Source organism: Diabrotica virgifera, chromosome 6 (assembly GCF_917563875.1).
Source record: "Diabrotica virgifera virgifera chromosome 6, PGI_DIABVI_V3a".
Classification (NCBI taxonomy): Eukaryota; Metazoa; Arthropoda; class Insecta; order Coleoptera; family Chrysomelidae; genus Diabrotica; species Diabrotica virgifera.
Genome location: NC_065448.1, coordinates 224,747,285 through 224,761,607, shown reverse-complemented (window position 1 = coordinate 224,761,607; position 14,323 = coordinate 224,747,285). Strand labels below are relative to the sequence as shown.

The 14,323-nt window shown below is 30.5% G+C and overlaps 1 protein-coding gene and 1 long non-coding RNA gene across 3 annotated transcripts in view; one reads left to right on the top strand and one right to left on the bottom strand.

The window, feature by feature from the left end:
• Positions 1-14,323, bottom strand: part of LOC126887284 (cyclin-T) — a 100,982-nt gene that overhangs the window by 66,966 nt on the left and 19,693 nt on the right. The window lies entirely within an intron of this gene.
• The window catches only part of LOC126887286 (uncharacterized), a 31,387-nt gene that overhangs the window by 6,996 nt on the left and 10,068 nt on the right, over positions 1-14,323 (top strand). The window lies entirely within an intron of this gene.

The window sequence follows — 14,323 nt, the reverse complement described above, 5'->3', positions numbered from 1 at the left end:
GATTTATTTATTGCTCTAAAACCGGTTGACGTATGCAAATGAAATTTAGTAGGTTTTAAGAGGTAGTTATTGCGGGGATTATATTACCCGCGCAATATTATTTATAATATGACGGGTAATATTGCCCGTATGCACGCCAATAGTGAATATAAAATTCTTAATTGTATGTTAAAAAATGCGCAATAACTACCTCTTAAAACCTACCAAATTTCATTTGCATATCTCGACCGGTTTTAGAGCGATAAATAAATCGTCAGTTTGTAAGAAAAAATCAACATCCCGTATCTCGGAAACGAAGCATTTGAGGACATATATGTTGATAAAGCATCCGGTCATTTATTATATGCACAATTACCCCTTAAAATTTGTCGCACTTATTTAGAAACACCCTGTATTGATGAAGAACATGGCTAGTTGTTAAAGTACCTAACTTTTTTATTATCCAACATAAGCAAATGAATCAAAAAACAGAATGTTAAGAAAACCTGAGGCTATAATTGAGTTTTAATTTCAGTATTTTATAAATGCTAGAATATTCCACAGGGTGTGGCGAACTTTGAGAAAAAAAAAACAGTTTTATTGATACACTCTGTCTAGCAACAATATTATTACAGCAATATTGTTAAAGAATAAGGCTATAATATATTAAAAAATCACTTAAATCGGACAATAAGTTTAAGAAATTCGACACATCAAAATGACCGATTTTTAAGGTGTCCCGATTTTTGACAAGGAGTGTATTTGATTGCTTTTTCGTGGTAATGTTGTAATAGTTAAATATATGCAAGTCATTAAATTAATACAATTCTTTTGTGTTTTATGGACCTCGATAAACCAAACCTCGTATGCTTCTTGCATTGGGTTTGGTAGTCTTTTTAAATTATTAAAAATTTAACGGATTTAGCGGCAATTATTTAGTAAAGCCCGTTGAGGCTTTAAATATACCCGTAATAAGCCTAAGAATTCTTAATTTTCAATAGATATTGTTACAACCATTGTTAAAGTGAACCTACAACTGCAATTTTATTTATTACTTTATTTTGGGTTTGGTAGTCTTTTTAAATTATTAACAATTTAACGGATTTAGCGGCAATTATTTGATAAAGCCCGTTGAGGCTTTAAATATACCCGTAATAAGCCTAAGAATTCTTAATTTTCAATAGATATTGTTACAACCATTGTAAAAGTGAACCTACAACTGCAATTTTATTTACTTTATTTTGGGTTTGGTAGTCTTTTTAAATTATTAACAATTTAACGGATTTAGCGGCAATTATTTGATAAAGCCCGTTGAGGCTTTAAATATACCCGTAATAAGCCTAAGAATTCTTAATTTTCAATAGATATTGTTACAACCATTGTAAAAGTGAACCTACAACTGCAATTTTATTTACTTTATTTTGGGTTTGGTAGTCTTTTAAATTATTAACAATTTAACGGATTTAGCGGCAATTATTTGATAAAGCCCGTTGAGGCTTTAAATATACCCGTAATAAGCCTAAGAATTCTTAATTTTCAATAGATATTGTTACAACCATTGTAAAAGTGAACCTACAACTGCAATTTTATTTACTTTATTTTGGGTTTGGTAGTCTTTTAAATTATTAACAATTTAACGGATTTAGCGGCAATTATTTGATAAAGCCCGTTGAGGCTTTAAATATACCCGTAATAAGCCTAAGAATTCTTAATTTTCAATAGATATTGTTACAACCATTGTAAAAGTGAACCTACAACTGCAATTTTATTTACTTTATTTTGGGTTTGGTAGTCTTTTTAAATTATTAACAATTTAACGGATTTAGCGGCAATTATTTGATAAAGCCCGTTGAGGCTTTAAATATACCCGTAATAAGCCTAAGAATTCTTAATTTTCAATAGATATTGTTACAACCATTGTAAAAGTGAACCTACAACTGCAATTTTATTTACTTTATTTTGGGTTTGGTAGTCTTTTAAATTATTAACAATTTAACGGATTTAGCGGCAATTATTTGATAAAGCCCGTTGAGGCTTTAAATATACCCGTAATAAGCCTAAGAATTCTTAATTTTCAATAGATATTGTTACAACCATTGTAAAAGTGAACCTACAACTGCAATTTTATTTACTTTATTTTGGGTTTGGTAGTCTTTTAAATTATTAACAATTTAACGGATTTAGCGGCAATTATTTGATAAAGCCCGTTGAGGCTTTAAATATACCCGTAATAAGCCTAAGAATTCTTAATTTTCAATAGATATTGTTACAACCATTGTAAAAGTGAACCTACAACTGCAATTTTATTTACTTTATTTTGGGTTTGGTAGTCTTTTTAAATTATTAACAATTTAACGGATTTAGCGGCAATTATTTGATAAAGCCCGTTGAGGCTTTAAATATACCCGTAATAAGCCTAAGAATTCTTAATTTTCAATAATTGTTACAACCATTGTAAAAGTGAACACAACTGCAATTTTATTTATTACTTTATTGTTATGGCAAATTTAACTGTAAATTATCTAATCCTATGTTTTGTTAACAAAACTCTTTTTAAAAATATCATAAAAATTGTTCTTTCCTAAAATTGTTTAAATAATTTACAAGGTTAATTGACCATATATTTTTCAAGACCAAACTATGTCATGCAATATTTATTGACTGTATTAAATTTTAGTTTCTTCTTTATTCTTTCATGTAGGTATACACTTTATGATATAATATACATATGATTTGTTTGTTATCTTTTATTACTACTATTTATTGATACACCAACTGAAATTGTTAGTTTGTAAACTTCTATGGTTTTCCCATATATTTAAGTAAATAAAAAATATTTAAAAAATATACATATAATATGTTACAGTTCAAGTTGATTATCCAGTTGGAGTTGACTCCAACTAGTTGGAGTTAACTCTAACGGCTGGTTTCAGTAAAAGTTGATTATAAATATAAAATGAAGATTTATATTCAACATTTACTAGTAAAAGTAGACTCCAACTAGGAAAAGTATACTCTTCCCAATGCTATTTAGTAAAAGTTGATTCTGATTCACACAAACAGCCGATTCTAGAAATTAAATGTTACTGAATATGTTCAAATTAGTCTAGGCTGTATCGTCGCCCCCGTCAGGTAACTTATTCCGATTCGAATTTTTTGCACAAACTTACTCAAAAAGAGGTCCTTATAACAAATCTACTGGGTGTCAGGCAGTACCTTGATCGATAAATTGTTTAAACAATTTTTTTAGACAAATTTACAAAAATAATTTTTTCACTTCGAACAGTTTTTTTTAGATCATTTGAGTTATTCTGAGCAAAAATAGTTATTTTCCTAACAAGTGCAGAAAGTCATACTTTTCCGCAAGCGACTGCAGTTTGCCGAACGACGCGAAGCGGGAGTTCGGCAAGCAGTCGAGTGCGGAAAAGAGACTTTCTGCAAGCGTTGAGAACAATATTTTTTCTACGAGTCTTTAAAAAATGACCAAATCTTAATCAATTAATTTAATTAATATGAAAATACATACACAAATTAATTCTTTGACAAGGTTGTCAAAACCAAACTTTCAGCATAATTGGTTAGCATGACGACGATCTTGGTTTCCATGACGACGATTCAAAACCACTGTTATTGTCTACTGATTTGACTTTCGAATATTATGTCAAAATTATTTTATTTCATCGAATTCTCGCGTTAATTTCATTAAAACATGAACACAATAAGATATATTTGAAATAAATTAGTAAATAATATCTAAATATTAGTTTATTGTATGTATTATAATTACTTTAAGGCCATATTAACATATCTAAATTAACACGCGTGCGGAAAAGTAAAACGCGTGCGGAAAAGTAATACTTTCTAAACTAAAACGCGTTCGCGAAAGTAGACATTTTTGCACGCTCGTAGAAAAAGGTATTTTGTGATTTTTCTCTAACATTGATTGTTGTCGAGTTATACGCGATTTAAAATTTGAAAAATGCGAAAATTGCCATTTTCAAGGCTTAATAACTCTGTTAAAATCCATTATTATGAAAGTCAGAAAGTGACCAAATCAAAGTTTATAGTCCCCTCTACAAGATCCAGCACAAATTTTTGTCACTATTTTATTACTAAGCTTTATCTTTAATTATTAACAATGAGCGCTAAGTGTGTATTAGGCGGCCGTCAATGGTGAGTGCTAAAGAGATGCACCATTCCAGCCGTCCAATGGTCTCACTCGCACTCACATTGACGGCCGCCTCAATACATGGTTAGCGCTCATTATTGATGATTAAAAATAATATCTTATTAATGAAATAATGACAAAAATTTCTTCAGCATCTTATAGAGGTAGCTTTAATCTTTGATTTTTTTTAGTTTCTGACTTTCATAATATATAATATCGTATGGCATTTTTGCCTTTCGGACAGTTCCGGCGCCAATTACATCTTTAACCCTGTTTGAAGTAACTAGTGTCGATGTACACTAGCCCAGGGGGACCGACGGCTTAAGGTGCTCTCCGAGGCACGGTGAGATGGCTCGTGTCATTATTGGAAATGAAAATGGTTTGTCTTTAGCAGGGCTCGAACCCACGCCTACTCCACGGCCGCTCGCTCGACTTTCACAATAATTATCTTTAACCGAGTTATTAAACCTTGAAAATGGTTATTTTGGCGTTTTTCAAATTTTAAGTCGCTAATAACTCGACAACAGTCAATTTTAGAGAAAAAAGACCCAAAGGATCTAAAAAAAAATTTGTACGAAGTGAAAAAATTACATATTTTTGCGAATTTGTTTAAAATCATTGTTTATCGCCAAATGTCACTAAAATCATTCATTATTGTACTCATTTGCCCTCATTTTCGGCAGTAAAGTAACACTTTGTTGTATTGAAAGAAGAATGTTACTTTACCTGCCGCGATAATTAATCAAATTAACCGAGATTGAATGTAAGTGGTCAATGGCAGCAATCGATTATTTATTTGAGTGAAATTAAAATTTATTTACTTTAAGTATTAAAAATATTGTACAAAATTTATCTTATTATTAATAAAATTTATGTCAAAAAGTAAAATTCTGTAGTGTTTCGCAATTATATTCATACAAAATAAATCAAAACTTTACAGGTAGGTATACAATATTGATAACTATCGATTAAACATCAATACCGGCCATCATGCAAAAGTCATCTGTCATTACTGTCATACGAATTTTTTATTTCGTCTAAAATTAAAAAAAATTTCTCAAAGTTGTAAGTAAGTGTTTTTTATGATTGACGATACAATTTTGTACGCACCACCTCAATACTCTTTATCAAACAAGTCTGTTCCTCTGCTCGTAATATCAGACTCGTTCAATAAAGAGTCACTTTACTGACTGACTTTACTGAAATTGGTTAAACAATTTTTCGACAGCGGTACCGCGTGACACCCTGTGTATTTGTTATAAGGATTGTTATACGGATGTATTTCTTTGAGTAAGTTTGTGCAAAAAATCGAATCAGAATAATTTACCTAACGGGGGTGACGTTACAGACTATTCTAATAAGTAGTTGAAACGGTCAAAACAAAGAAACGCACACTCATCAAAAATGCACTTGAGATTCTCGTATAATCAACATTTACTGAATCGATCCAGGAAGAGTCAACTCCAACTAGTAAAAGTTGATTTAAATTTTTAAAATCAACTTTTACTGCTCGTTTCAGTAACTGAGAATCAACTTGAACTGTAACATATACATTATGTATATGTATCTATATAATATACAGGGTGTGTTTTTAGTGCGATATTATTCAATAATTCCATTATGGTACAGAATATCCAAGACTTATTTAGAAAAATGTAGGCAATGATATTCTCTAGGTTTGAATCGTATTCCAAATTCTTAACTATGTGGTAAAGCAAACACAATTTTTTCTTATGTTTAGATTCCCCTCATAATCCCTATTCTTACAATATTGATTAAATATGGGGTTTGTACTCCTGTACAGGGTATTTAACAAGTTATGACCATTTTATTTCGAAATTGCTATGAGATAAACACACTGTTTATATTAAGAAGGCATAAATAAATAAGGATTCATTTTACATAAAAAAAATGTGTTCTAGTTTTCAACTTAAGTTTAACAGAAATCCTTGACGAATACACAGAGTGAACTACAAAACAAAATTGTGATTTTTTCATATTGTTTAAATATACAATCTTTATTTTATTTTTTCAAGATTGCATTTTATGATACTCTTTAATTTTTATGAAGCATTTCGTATACCTAAACTCTTTACTTTCAAAGCATTTGTGAAATTTCACTTAGTATGACATTAGTCAAACTTGGGCAACAAAAATCCTCCATAAATATAAAATGCATTTCTATGCATCATGCAATCACTACTTACAGTCATAGTCAAACTAGGTGGTCTATAAATGTTGTAAAAAGGTAGTGTTGTTAAGGACTATGTGCTTGGCCCATATTTTTTTGACGGCTGTGTGAATAGTGCTACAGATCTGGATTTTCTGAATAATCATTTGCAAAATGTTGCACTTAATATTCAGGAAAGAATGTGAATTTTACATGATGCTGCTCCAGTTCATCACACTGTGCTTATTCGCAATCATCTAACTAAATAATATCATTTCTGCATGTTGGGTAGACAGAGGAGTACCAACTATGTGGCCACTGTGATCACTGGGATTGTTAAAAATTGATTTTTTCATGCGACGCTATATGAAAAACCTTGTTTACCAGAAGCCTCCAACAAGATCAGATTATTTGACAGAGAAGAGGAGCTTTTAATGATATTAATTTTCATAGCTAAGAAATGTGGCTCTGTTATTTGAATATCAATTACCAAATTGCATAGATGTTGGAGGTTGAAATTTTGAACATTTAATGCATTATGAATTATTTCCTTAATATAACATAATTGTTAAATTCATTGCATATTAGTAATTATTATCTTTTGTATTAGTGGTATTATTACGCAAGACTAAGTTATTTCTACTTACAAAAATTGAAGGTACAGTCGAACCCGCTTATTAGAATACCTCTTAAAGGAATATCCCGCTTTAAGGAATAGAAATTTGAGGTCCTGAAACCTTTCTACTAGCCACCAAAGATCTGTTATTAGAATATTCCGGTTATAGGAATACTTTTGCTTGGCACGAAGGCTATTCCAATAAGCAGGTTCGACAGTATTCCCAAAATTTAAGAGAACTAAAAATACCCACATTCCTCAATGATTTCTGTTGAACTTAATTTGAAAACTAGATTAACTATTAAGTAAAATGAACAATTAATTATGTATGCCTTCTTTATATACAGGGTGTTCATTCCATAGTGATGTTGAAATAAAAATGGTCACAACTTGTTATGTACCCTATATTATAGTAGTGTTAAATAATATGTATTGTAAGAACAGGGATTATCAGAGAAATCTAAATATGAGAAAATATACAGGGTGTCCTATTTAAAAAAGTATATGATGTATCACGCAGTTATTAACCACCCTCAGAATATTTTTTGAGTCTGGAGAATATGATTGCCTACATTTTTTCTAAATAACTTTTTTTTGGATATTCTGTACCATAATGGTATTATTGACCAATGTCACAGTAAAAACTAACCCTGTATATTTTATATAACAAAACAGAGATATAATAAAAGAACCAAAAAAGATAGAAATAAATACAGCACAAATGTCTACTTTGCACTTGTTATTCCAATAGGATCTAAATAATGAAGCAAACCCAAGAAAGATAGTAATATATTTGAAGAGTTATGTGCAATTGAATTTTTACTCAGATAAACCTAGTAGTGAATAAAATATCGCATGTTCAACAAAGTTCTTTCTTAATCCAACAAAAGGAAGTTAGATAAAGAAACAAGCAATGCTTCTTAACGTACTTCCTCAAAGGCTAGGTATATCAAAGAAAAATTTCTTTTCATACCTAGTTATCTTGTACAAATCATAAATTCACTTCTAGGTACACTCTGGGGCAAAATTAACTGCCCACCTTAAAAATGGGTCATTTTTGATGACTCGAATTTCCTAAACCTGTTGTCTGATTTAAGTGATTTTTTTAATGTTATAGCCTTATTCTTTAACAATATCGCTGTAAGAATATTGTTGCTAAATAGGTAAATCTTCATTGTATACCGGAGGGTATAATGCAAAAACATGGAGTTGATTCCAGTTTACTCTACTTAGCCTCTTCTACTCAAATCCGACTCTCACCTTCACATTGGTGCCCCCTGTTAACCAAGCAACCCAATCTGGAGATCCGGTATCCAACCCCGGGTGGAAAGTTGGGTTGGGAACTGACGAGAGCGGGTGAAATGGCCCTCCGAAAAGGGGGTTTGGCGTTGGGTTAACTACCCAACCCCGTAAAAATCCATAGTTACGAAATCTAAAGTTATCTCTTATAAGAATAGGAAGACTAAGATGGGCAGGACATCTAGCAAGATCACAGCATAACAACCCTCCTAGAAGAATCCTTATGTCACAACGGATGGTGTAGATGAGGATGGGAGAAAAATAGGCGCAGCAGACTGGCAAAGGTTGGCAATGGATAGGACTGACTGGTGTAATAGACTTGGGAAGGTCGAGGCTCTTTCATAGGGCTGTAGCACCGATGATGATACCGGGTGTATGATTGTTTTTTATCAATGTTTGGATCACCCTGTGGAATATTTTAGCATTTATAAAATACTGAAATTAAAACCCAACTATAGCCTCATGTTTTTTCAACATACTGTTTTTTGATTCATTCGCTTATGTTGGACCATAAAAAAGTTAGGTACTTTAACAACTAGCCATGTTTTTCATCAACACAGGGTGTTTTTAAATAAGTATGCAAACTTTAAGGGGTAATTTTGCACGGAATGGGACGTTTCGATGCCGCCGGTTCATCGCCGGCCGTTTCGATGCCGCCAGTTCATCGCCAGTCCATTTCATCGCCGTCATATCTCGCATTTCCTAGAATTCCTAATTAATACTAAAAATAACTAATAATTGTAACTGTCGAAAATTCGGAAATATATCAGATAGCGATTAATTGACTGGCGATGAATCGGCCGGCATCGGCATCGAACTGGCGGCATCGAAACGGCGGCGATGAAACGTCCTAGACCCAATTCTGCATAAAAAAATAATGACAGTTTGCTTTATAAATGTATGTCTGCAAATGCTTCGTTTATAGGGGGTGTTAAAATTTTTATTTCAAATTGACGATTTATTTACATTTATTGCTATAAAACTGATTGAGATATGCAAATAAAATTTGGTGGGTTTTAAGACGTAGTTATGCACATTTTTTGACACACGCCTAAGAATTTAATATTCACCATTGGCGCGCATATGGGTAATATGACCCATCCATATGCATGAAAATTTACCTCTTTAACAACAATATTATTACAGCAAGGCTATAATCGATTAACAAATCACTTAAATCGGACAACAGGATTAGGAAATCCCAGACATCAAAAATAGTCCATTTTAAGGCGTTAATTTTGTCCCAGAGTGTTTCAAAAAGAAAAAAAAATAAAATGGAAAGGTTATTATAAAAACGAAAAAAGTAAAAGAACAAACATAAAATATTATGAATGAAATCTTTATTGAATATATTTACAATTTGTACAAGGTGAAAAATACAAAATTTGTCAACTAAACAGTAATTTCAAAGATCTGGCACAGACATGATTGCTAAAGGACACACAGAATCAACTGGGAATCATATTATTTATTTGAACTGTTGTTTATGCTAAGTAAAAGTTGAGAAAATATTGTACTACCTACGAAGCTGAAAGAAAAGGTTAATATAATCATTTTTTGTAAGGGTTTTCTGGTTCATTGTTACAAAAGTCCTTAATGGTACAAATAAGAAATGTGTGTTACTGAAGCTACATCCTAGAAACAAAAAAAAATGTATATACATATTACAATATATTATGGTATGACTAGTTTTATACAGTAATATTGTAATCTATTGATTCAACAAAAAGAAGCAAACAAGATATTGCTTTTAGACAAACAAGTTGATTTTGTATCAAAGGTTTTAAATACATCTGGATTTATAAGGTGTACTGAATTAACTAGTAATTGCTTAGTTCAAAAGTGTTCCTTATATTCACAATCTAATGGAGCCTATTCACTAAATGTGTAATTAACATCAAAGTGATAAACAAAAAAAATTACAAAAAACAGTTAAAAAGTAAAAAAAAAATGGTGATAAAAAGGACATAGCTTTGCTATTGCTATAAGGTTTGTTCATAGTACGATCAGCAACCATTACCAACATTCACATGCATGCACGTTCATAGTTAGCACGGTTGTCAACTGTTGCTGATCATACTACGAACAAATCTATAGAAACATACAGGGTGATTGTTTAGTGTGATAAAGCTCAGTAGATCCGTTATAATAATGGATAGCAATAAAAGTTAATAACAAAAATTCAATTTCGACCCATTTGAGGTTCATATTATAAAATTAGTTAGAATGTTGCAGGGTGTTCAACATAGTCTGGCAGACCAAATTTATGTTTTTTTTAATGGAACACTCTGTATTTTATTTTATATTCAAAATCTTCTTGACTTCCCCAGTACAATTATATAAAGTTTTGTTATGTTATACAGGGCATTTATAAAGTTATAACCAATTTTCTATAAAAATCGTAACAAGTTCAACTCCTATGTTTTGATTCATTCAAATCATAGAAATCAGCACAATAACAATGGCCTATTACTTTCATATTCTTTATTGATGCCAAAATTTTCAAAAATGATGGATATTGCTAATTTTCTTTACCTCGAATACAGGGTAAGTAAGTAGATTATTTTCTTAGTAATTTTAAATAGAACACCCTATATTTTGTCACTATTGAAAATTGCCATCTATACTGTAATTTTTATTTAATATTTCCTGTATCTAAATTTATTAGTTTTTGAGATATTCTCATTTTTTAAGCAAATTACTAATTAGGTGTCTAAATTAGAATGTAATAAAAATGCGTTATCAGAAAAATTTATCATGAACGGTTTCCTAAAAGGTACCAAATGAACCTACAACAAGCTTTAAAAGATTGAAGAATAGTTTTAACATCACTGCTGCAGCTGCAGTTATGTATAAAAAACACCAATGAAATAAAAGCAGGTTTTAATTTTTTTTGTGAATGTTGTTTATTTTTTTGTAAAATTTATTAATAATAAATTATTTTTCTTTAATTACTTGACACATTGTTATAGTCGGTTTGCTAAACTCAAGACACAATTGGCTAGTGATTTTAGTAAGTAATTTTGGCAATTTGGTAAAATGGGCAAAAAAAAATAATTACTAAACAGTTAATAAACAGTTACTAAATAACTAGTTAATAATTTTGGCAAAATTGGCCAAAAACAAAAAAAAATACTTACTAACATCACTAGCTAGTTGTGTTTAAGTTTAGCGAACCGATTATACACTTATTACTGGATTAATAATCAGTAATGGTGAACTGTCAGTTTTAGACAATTTAGTGATGGCTTACTTAAATTTTTTAAAAATTTAGACACCTACTTAATAATAATTTGCTTTGAACAATGAAAATATTTCAAAACCTTATAAACTTAGATATAGGGATATTTAAAAAATGTACAGGGAGTAACTCATTAACTAGTAGCAATTTTCATAGAAAATTAGTTATAACTGTGTAAATACCCTGTATAACATAACAAAACTTAATATTGTTATTGTTATGATAGAGAAGTGAATAAGATTTCGAATATAAAATAAAATACAGGATGTTCCATTTGCAAAATCAAGTTTGATGTGACACTAGGTTATCAAACACCCTGTAATATTATAACTAATTTTGTAATGGGAACCTTAAAGTTGCCTACAATTCTTGATATTAACTTTTATTGCTATCTATTATTATAGCGGATCTGCTGAACTTTATCACACATCAATCACCCTGTATATAACAATCTTTTGGTATCAAGTACTGTTAAAATATTTATCGAAGAGTACTTATGTAAATTTGCGATGTAATTATGAATGTAAATTTTTTGAGCATACCTGCATAGTAATTCATAAAACAAAAAACGTTTAGTACTTTTTATATATTTATTTATACAATTGCTTCAATTACAATAACATGCATAATGTGGAATGTTTGCAATGTACAATCATTTAGATGACAACATAACATTGATTGATAAGTCACCTAAAATTCCTATGAATAAACAAGGTGTAATCCTATATAGTCAAATGTGTAAAAAGAGATAAGGCCTAATTTTTAAATTCTTATGGTATAAAAGATTCCTACACATAGGGCCGACAGAAAAGAAATGTTCCAAACTTGACAAAAAACTTATAAAATGGGAGAAGATTAATACCAAGAGGGAAACACTGGGGCCAATATGTGTATATCATTATTTAAGCTACAACTACTGTTGGACCATTATGATATTCAAGAAAAGCATATTTAAGTACATCTTGTGTTGTTGCAAATTCAAATTCTAGCTATATACCTAGTGAATATTAGTGGAGAATCATCTAGATAGTAGTCTAGTATTTAGTGATTACCTTCAGTACATAACTAAATAATTCTTACACAAAACTAGATTTTGCGTCCCATATATTTGCTCTTGTCTATATCTGCATTATAAAGTAAAGGTGTACAGGACCATAATCAAGCCATATTTTGATTATTGGGCTTCAATAATACATCTTTTTAATCTGTCAAATTATCGGCGAATGAGCCTTGAAGGGCCCGTAGTCATACAACTCCAAAGAAAAAAAAATCTGTCAAATTTAAGGATTGCAAAAGCTTAAAAATCCAGGAATGTACATGATTTTACATTGTTGTTGACTTACACTGATTTTAACTATGCTGAGTACTTATCTGTTAAGCAATAGTTTCATTATCTGTCAATGACTTTTATATACAGTGAGGACGTTTGAGTTGGAATAAATTCATTTTCTCGAGAATGGGCAACTTTGGAGATAAATCGCGAAACACGTCGATTTTTATTTTTAAATTATGACTGTTTGGCATATATATAATACTAGTGACGTCATCTATCTGGGCGTGATGACGTAATTGATGATTTTTTAAATAAGAGTAGGGGTTGTGTGATAGCTCATTTGAAAGGTAATTTAATTCTCTATTCAGTAGTATAAACATTAACATCATTATTTATACAAGGTGTACAAAAAAATTTTTTTTAAAGAAGAATATAGGTAAGCGATTTATTTAATTCAAAATACATTTTACTGCTGCCAGAAAAATAGGTAATAATGTTTATTTCACAAATAAACATTGCTTTTCGCTTAAATTCAATGTTCAAACTGCTAAGAGACAGGTGGGTGACAGCTTATTAACATTGAATTTAAGCGAGAACAATGTTTATTACACATCTTTCTGTTTTCTGACAGCACTCAAATTTATTTTGAAATAAATTAATTACATACATTCTTCTGTTTGTCTCAATTAATTTAATACAAAAAAATGTTTTTTGGACACCCCGTATAAATAATTATGTTAACGTTTATATTACTGAATAGAGAATTAAATAACCCTTCAAATGAGCTATCACACGACCCCTACTCCCATTTTAAAAAAACCATCAATTACGTCATCACGCCCAGATAGATGACGTCACTAGTATGATATATATGTAAAAAAGTCATAATTTAAAAATAAAAATCGACCTGTCTCAGGATTTCTCTCCAAATTCGCAACTTCTCGAGATAATGAATTTATTCCAACTCAAATGTCCTCACTGTATCCTGAATAATTTGGCTCTATTTTATTTTGCTAAATTTGTTTCTTTTAATTCAGATCTGAGTAACATTTCTTAGATCTTAGGTCAATCAACCAGAAACATTGTATTATTTACAGAACCAAGAGGGATAGTTTAATGAAATCTTGTATTTTTAAAAGTTTTAGAAGAAGCTACCAGACTATTTTAAATATTCTCCAAAGACTTTTATTTTTAAGAAAAAACTCATTGATTGTGTTAAAGTTAATTCAATGATTTTGTCTTATACAGTGTGTCCACGGATGGGGTGCCCAAGAGGAAAAACTTGCTTTATTTTCAATTTTAGCGAAAAATGTCATTCTTGATAAAAAGTTTTGCTTGTTCTAAAACCCCATAAAACGAAGTAAAATTAAAGTTTTTCAAAATCTGCTTAATTTTGTAGCCAATTTTATGTAAATCTCTATAAATTTTTGCACTAAGTTCGAAATCGTAACAATAATCTAGTGTTGCTAAACTACAATGCAGCTTAGTAGCTGTCAACTCTGATAAATAATTTGCGAATTGTCATTATTTTTCGATAAGACAATGTTAAGCACCCAACAAAGAATTTATCTTGTAAA